Source organism: Canis aureus, chromosome 17 (assembly GCF_053574225.1).
Source record: "Canis aureus isolate CA01 chromosome 17, VMU_Caureus_v.1.0, whole genome shotgun sequence".
Classification (NCBI taxonomy): domain Eukaryota; kingdom Metazoa; phylum Chordata; class Mammalia; order Carnivora; family Canidae; genus Canis; species Canis aureus.
Genome location: NC_135627.1, coordinates 53,118,737 through 53,126,630, shown reverse-complemented (window position 1 = coordinate 53,126,630; position 7,894 = coordinate 53,118,737). Strand labels below are relative to the sequence as shown.

General features: G+C 41.0%; 1 long non-coding RNA gene across 1 annotated transcript; it reads left to right on the top strand.

The window, feature by feature from the left end:
• The first annotated feature begins 485 nt into the window (after positions 1 to 485).
• Positions 486 to 6,844, top strand: LOC144287565 (uncharacterized). Its single transcript, XR_013355347.1, has 3 exons — positions 486 to 533; positions 1,190 to 1,345; positions 6,576 to 6,844. It is a non-coding gene; the product is annotated as an uncharacterized LOC144287565 (long non-coding RNA).
• Positions 6,845 to 7,894: the final 1,050 nt, after the last annotated feature.

The window sequence follows — 7,894 nt, the reverse complement described above, 5'->3', positions numbered from 1 at the left end:
GTGGGGTAAAAGTTGGTTTCTATCAAAGCGGAAGATAACATAAGTTTTCATGATGCAAATATTGCTTCCTCGTTTCCATTGTGAAATCCAAATACATTCCTAAGGAGACATTCCCATTATGTGGAAGCCTTCAAAGGAAGAGTGAGTGCCAGACCCTCACATCTGGAAGGCTTTGGCATCATTTTCCCAATTTTATCATCTTCTTTCATAAATTGTTCCCTCAATTTTTCAGTCCATGTTAAATTCTCAGATGCCTAGATACCAGGTCATAGAGCCTTGTAAAGCCTGAGAAGGGCTTAACTTTAACTGAGTAATACACTTAACATGATGTAACACTAGACAGCATGTGGATGAGAATGCATGGAAAAAGAAATCTGAATGACTTATAAGCCTAGAAATATGTGTATCCTCCCCTCATGGAAGGAGTGGCCATGGAAACTACACTGAGATAATAGTTTTCTCTTCTAGAACTCCATGTCTGAGAACACCTGTTGGTGAGAATGGGGAGGGACAGTTACTCTTAGGCATTGCTGGTAGGAATGTAAAACTGTTCAACCTATGGGGAGAAAAATTAAGCAGAAACTACAGAATTTCAAAAATTCACATCATTTTAATTTATCAATTCGAGGAATTTCTATCCATTTCTAAGAATTTATCCTACAGAGATACTTACACATATAAAAATTTATTTATGTTTAAGATTATTTCCCAAAGCAAGCTTGTCAAAGGGGAAAAAAAAGGAAACAATCTAACTACTCATTAGCCGGGGATTTATTACCTAGGACACATAATGGGATATGATACAACTATAAATGAAGAATAGACAGTAAATGATTACTAAAATACTCTGTTAAATTTTAAAAAGCAAAGTGCGAAGTCATGGAATGTTATACATAATGCTGTCATTTGTTTTTAAAGAAAAGAAATGTTCATAACCAATAAAGGCCTTCGACAGATAAGCCAGAGCAAGCACCAATGCTTACTTTCTGAGGGAGATAGGAATCAGGTTGATACAGGATGAGATGGGAAGGAGAAATTTCCAATAAACGCACTTTCACACTTTGTGGCATTGGAAACACGTGAAGATATTTCCTCTTTGAAGAAAAGGGTTTTGGGTTTTGTGGGTTGTTTTTGTTTATTTAAATGAAAAGTGCCACCAAACAATTACCTTTCTTGTGTATTAATGCAGCCTAAGGCGCTATTTCTTTACTCTTCATCATTACATCATATTGTGATCTTGGTAATACTCGTTCTACTGCTCCTGCAGCCACAACGCCTCACTGCAGATGCATTTGGTTCTCCAGTGCTCTACCTTCCCCAGGGAGCAGCATCTCCCTGTTTCCAGGTATTCTTTCATTGTCCTTTTGTGCCCAAAATATGTTTTCTACTTTGTTCCAAACACATTTCCCTGGCTCCTGCTCCACGCCTCACTTCCTCGTAGCTTGACACAACCCCCGCTCATCTTTCTAGACTCAGCTTCATCTGTGGATGGAGCTTGACTTTCCCAGCAGAGTGAGTTGCTTTGGCCAGGTATTCCAAAGGCTCTGGGTTGTTATCTCTGTAAGGGCACTATGTTCTTTGCTTTAGGATTTACCTCTGCACAATGGCTCTGGCCAGTGGACCAAGAGCTCTGTTAGGACAAGCCTCAGTCTTCTTCCCCAGCACATCCCCCAGGACCCAGGCCAGCGCCCAGCAGAGGGGAAATACTCACTGATTGTTTATGGAAGGAATTAATCAATTCTATTATACAGGTGAGGAAGTCAAGGCTCAAGGAGACGGACTACCTTGGTCAAGCGATACATCCATTCACTCCTATATCCTTTTCAGTTAGAGAAAGGCTTCAATGCAAATGAAATCTGTTAAAAATAGGAATCAGAAGGAATTAAAAATAAATTGAAATCCTGTAAAGGGCTCAGCTTATAAATGGTGAGCTGGGACCCACAGCCACGCTTTCTGCCTACAAACTCAGTGCTTTTCCACTGCGCCAGGCTCTTACCAAAAGTGGGTGTATGTCAGCTGGGTTGACTGGCAGAGGTTTATTTCTTATTTATTGTTTAGGTGACTTCAATCTTAAGGGTTGAACCAGAATACACTCGGGGCAGCATGTTTTCCCACTAATATTTTGCTACAGACAAGGCCATGAAACCTATGGCTTCTGGCCAGTGAAGCCCTCTGGTCACCACAATTGCACAATGAGGCAAATGCAATGTGTAAACAAAATGGCTTAAAACACAGAATGTAGAGAACTGACGGCTGCATAAAGCAGTAAGATACTCCAGCAAGTATCCCCTCGACAGCGTCCTGAGGAAGCAGACCAGTGCATTTATCTGGTGGCCACTTGGCTCCCAGAAAGCAGCTCGCCGACACAATTTGGCAGTACTCCCTGGGGCTGTGCTCATTCCTGGTGGCGTTGGGCAGGGTGCCAGGCATCACCCTCTGTATGCAAGACAGAAGGGCAAGGTGCCCAAGGGTTAGAGACAAAAACATCTGTTGGAGTCACCGAGTTGTTGGTTGCCTGAGTTCACCCGCAGGGAACGTGGGGGGAGTCAACTGCCAGGCCGCTTCCAGGATGTGTCCCGACCCCGTGAGGGACACTGCAAGCTCCAGAACCCAAGCCCAAAGGTCAGCCAACATGGAAACAAACGCAAAAGCCTCCCCACCAGCATCAGCAAGCAGACAAAGGTTGGGGGCAGAAACCTAGCCCCTGCTCCTCAGACTAAGCTGCAAAACCAGGTTTGGGCCAAGCAAATGACAGCCAACCAACCAGTAGAAAAGTAAAGAAAAAGGTCCATCACGATTTTCTTTTTTTGATTTTGTCTTTTCAACAAGTAACAACTTGATGAATTTTTTTTTTCACAGAAAATACAGCTTCCAAGAGCAGCTGTTTTGTCTTATTGTGTGGGTTTTTATGGATTTAGAACATTTCAGGGATGTGAGGGTCCATAAGGGTCATGTCTTCCAGCCCCTGACCTCGGAGCTAGCTCAGTCATTCGTTGAGTTAGTGGTTGCTCCCCTTAGTAACAGAGCCATTGGATGTAGAGGAGTCCGGCCCAGCAGGCATCAGCTAAGACACCTCCTTGGAAGGAACCACATTCCTCACCAGTGAACAACCCAAGTCACTTAGCCATTCAGGGCACTTTTTTGCTTCTTTTAAATTGTAATTTATTCCTAATTCACATAATTCCCATGCTTTGATTATGATCTGTGGACATGATGTGATCATTTGAAGGGTAAAAGCAATGTGACCAGTTTATTTACAAAATAATCTATTTGCTAATCAGCCAATGAATAAATACGTACTGAGCTTTCAAGGTCAGTTTACTTCATGTTGGCAAATCTAAATGCACCCATTGGTTCAATCAAGATACCTCAATGTCCACTACTCTTGGGGTATTGTCTTAGTCCATTTGGACTTCTCTAACAAAATACCATAGACTGGGTGCCTTATAAACCACAGAAATTTACTTCTCATAGTTCTGGAGGCTGGGAAGTCCAAGATCAAGGCGCCAGCAGATTCGTAGTCTGGTTAAGAACCCACTTCCTGGTTCATAGACGGCCGTCTTCTGGCTGTGTCTCTTCTGGCTGTATCCTCACATGGCAGAAGGGACAAAAGAGCTCTCTGGGGTCTCTTTTATAAGGCCACTAATTCCATTTTTGAAGGCTTCACCCTCATGACCTAAGCACCTCCCAAAGGCCCAGCCTCCAGATACCATCATATTGAGAATTGGGTTCCAACAGATGCCTTTTGAGAGGAACTAACTTTCAGTCTGCTGCAGGCACCATGTAGGCACTGGGGCTAAATGCTGAATAAAAGCCTGCAGCTCCTTCCAGAAAACTTAAAGGTTTTGCCAAACCTTTTAAAGGTTTGGCAAAAAATTCTTTATCTACCAAATCTAAGAATTCGAAAGATGGAGAAGGCGTGGAAACTCTATTTTGGCACAGTCTGGAAGTGGTAGGGCAGATCCGATGACCACGTTGGCTTCCAAGAAAGCCCAGCATTTGCCTTAGAGAACTCAGTAAAAACAGTGATCTAAATAACACACGTCTTCAGTTTTTCTATTTTTAATCACTCACCTCAGGTCGGGCTATAAATTCTTGAAGATTAAAAGTATTAGATCTCACAATGCAATAGCAGGGCTGTACTTATTGGGTAATTCCAACTTCTAAAGCTCTTAAAAAAGAGAGAGAGAGAGTATTATATGCAAATAGCACGCGAGACACAAGGTGCCAAATCTGGAGCATAAGCCTGAGGCAGGTCGTAGCTCACAAAGTTGGTTGCTGCAAATATAACACTTGGAACTGGGTGTTGTGTAATTGTGACAGAAACCCAAACTGGGATTTGACTTGGCTAATGTAACTTTTATTCTAATTGCTCCCCTGCTCACTATGATCTGTATATTATGCCACTCAGCAAATGTTTCCCCTGTTCTCTCATTTGTATAATTCAGATACTTTTCCTGATGGGCATTTGGCTATATGATTCTCAGTAGCATAGCTAAGATGGAAGAGTTATCCTGGAAGATCTACATGTAGTCTAGGGAGACATTCCACTCAGATTTACTAAGTTTCACAGGAAGCTAGCTGTTGGGTTAAGAAAACATATAGGCCAAACATACAATGACATCAGGCCTTCTTCCCTGACGCCAGCCGGGTGTTTGATGTGGTGACATCCTGCAGCCATGTGATGCCAGTGTTAGTTTCATGATTCACATTGTTAACCTTTGGAAATGCTGAACATAAGTGAATGACCCTCAATTCCACCCAGCTGTATGAGAAACACTATTTGTAAATAGTCTCTCCCCCATGGTAGTACTTGGACTTGAAGACAGTTACTCCGAATTTTCGGCAGTTAGTTCAATGGCTCACAGATTTGCAAACTGTGACTATCGTCACAAGTTGCAAGGGCTTTGGCTTCCCTTTGTCACTGTTGACAAACCCTAAACAGAATTCATTGTAACATATCATTATTCTCACACCCCTACTTAAAAGAAGTGAATCAAAAGCAATGGCTTCAAGTTTGGAAGGTCAGGTTCCCTTGGAGGTACCACCTCATCGTTCAGATAGAAGAAATCCTTAGAGAGTCCATATGACTGAATATTTGAGTCCTAACACACTCTCCAATCATGCAACTACAGAGAACATTTGGAATGGTAGGCCAGCACCTGACAGAAACCTTTCATTGTTTGTCCTTTCAGGACAAACGATGAGAAATGCTGCTACAGTTTCAATGCGGGTTGGATTTTCAGTGACCTGTGTTCAGAAAAGTCATGTGATAGCTTGTGCTTCGAAAATCATTTTATGATACAGATTCACCCAGTAAAAACAGTTTTGATGATATCTCTTTTATTTTTATTTATTTTTATTTATTTTTAAGTAATCTCTGTGCCCAACGTGGAGCTCAAACTCACAACCCCCGCAATCAAGAGCCGCCCACTGTACTGACTGAGCTAGCCAGGAACCCCAATATTATCTATTTTAAATTTAACTTTAGTGCAATAGAAAAATTAACAGACATGCAACATCCAAAGGTATTCAGTAAGTCATGTTAATAGGGATAATATCAGAGGTCAAAGTTTATAACAATATTTCCGAGAGTCATTTATAGTTTAATTCTTTTATTAACACACCTAGTCATAATTTCACAACAAGCAAAACAGCAAATAATTTACCCAAATATAATTCTTTGTTGCCTTTACCCTCCCATATATATTATTCTCAAAAGACCAGTAGCCTGATACTTCATTTTTCCCACTTTGAGATGCCTCTAATACACAAGCTTCATAGAAAGTATCCAATTTTAAGCATCTGGGGACTTTCAGATGTGATCACAACTGCATGTGTAAGTAGCCACCGGCTATATTGACTGTGCCAGACATCACATTCAGTGCTTTACACACCAGATCTTTCAACCTCAAACCCACCCTATTATTTTGTAGACTATTATATACCCTATTAGGTTATTATTCTATTATTATTCTGTTTCTCAGATGACAGAACTGAGTCACGGAGGTTTTAACAAGCTCTGTGTAGCCTGACAGTAAGGATATGGCAGGGCTGGGATTGAGACCTAGTTTTAAGTGGCTGTCAGATGTCCAAACACTCAACCCCTACCCTATGTGATCTCTTAGTAAAGAGGTCACTTGGTAAAGGCACTTTCCTCATCTTCTCATTTCTTCTGGGGCAAAGAATATCATGCTATGCTGTTTAATTTGTCTCACGTTGGGGGAGAGATTGGGATTTGGTAGGAAAGACAAATGACACTTTGAATCGGGGAAGTTGAGTTGGTGCTGCTGCCATGGTAACTGACCAGGAGAATTTCCTGATAGTTGAGAAACCGCTGGAGCTAGAGAAAGGCCCCTGCTGGTTAGCAGGCTGGCTTAAAATGAAGCAAGATTTTTTTTTTTAAGTCATAAAATTGAAGCTACATCCAAATCACAGAGACTATTTTCAATGTGTTCAATATTTCAGTGTGTTCTGAATTTGATTATCCCACCGGTGGAGATGAGCTGTAAAAGCCACATGAAACTACATAATGAGTATGACTAAATCTTTAACTGGTTGTCTTTATTTTACAGATAAGAAACAAGATAGAAGAGTCCAAAGATAAATTAAATAACACTGAGAAGTTCCCTCTATTGTCTGCAAATCTCAAACTGTTCATAAAAATAAAGTCTCTTTGAATTTTATTTAAAAAAACAACTGCAATCTCACCATCCAGAGCAAACATGGTAATGTATTTGGATCTGTATTTAGAAATGTTTTGTCTGTGTATACATTTCCTTTTATAAGAAAAAGGGATCAAACTATTTTGGACCATGTTTTATTCTTTTTAACAATAAATGATGAACACTGTAAGTATTGAGAAATATTTTTCTACAACCACATTTTTAGTGGTTGCATATGCATATGACTGAATTTCTTTAACTACTGCTTCAAGGACTTTCATTTTCTTCTCCCTCTCCCTCCGCCCCCCCCCCCCCCGCTTTTTTTCCAAGAGAGAGAGAGAGAGAGACCTCAGGAGGTGAGGGTGAAGTGGAGAAGGGAAGGGCAGAGGGAAAGAGAGTGTCTTAAGCAGCCTCCATGCTAAGCACAGAGCCCCAACTTGGGGCTGGATCCCATGACCCTGAGATCATGACCTGAGCCAAAATCAAGAGTTGGATGCTTAACTGACTGAGCCACCCAGGCGCTTCTGTTTCCCATTTTTTGACACTAATACACAACAGTGTTTAGGGTTTTGTCTTTTTTGTTTGCTCTATAAAATGTACAAAATGGAATCATGTCACACATGGTGTTTTCTATTCTGCTTATGTCACTCACAGTACATTGTAAACATCTCTCCAAGTCAATGAATATGATCTACAACATACAGAGCCAAAATCTGGGCCCTCATCAACAGCTGCATCCAGTAGCTAAGAATGATCGATGTTCTTTCAAGTTGAGACTTCATAAAAAACCATGAAAGAACATAGAATTGTATCATGAATTAAGCAGAGTTTATTCTTAGATGAACTTAAGTAGGAATTTGCATGAAACAACCCACATCCACAACACTCATTCAGCTATGATACGACTCTCGTCTTAACTGGTAATGTCTCGCTAATAAGAGATGTGGCCAAGGGCCAGGTCTCTGCTCTGGTTCTGGAGTTCTGTTGCCCTATTTTGAAGTCATCTGCCGATTCTTGTTGCACTACTTCTGTGCCTACAAACCACACCACACATCACTGGTGGGTATCAGGATTTACCTACAAATTTCCAAGAATTTCAAACCTTTCTGTAGTTACTCAAAGACTAGTTTTTTTTAAGCACCGAATCCACGTCTATTTTTACTTGTCACTTTATAGATTCCAATTATATACGAAGGGATAAGCTATATAGAGCACACAGCATGGCACAC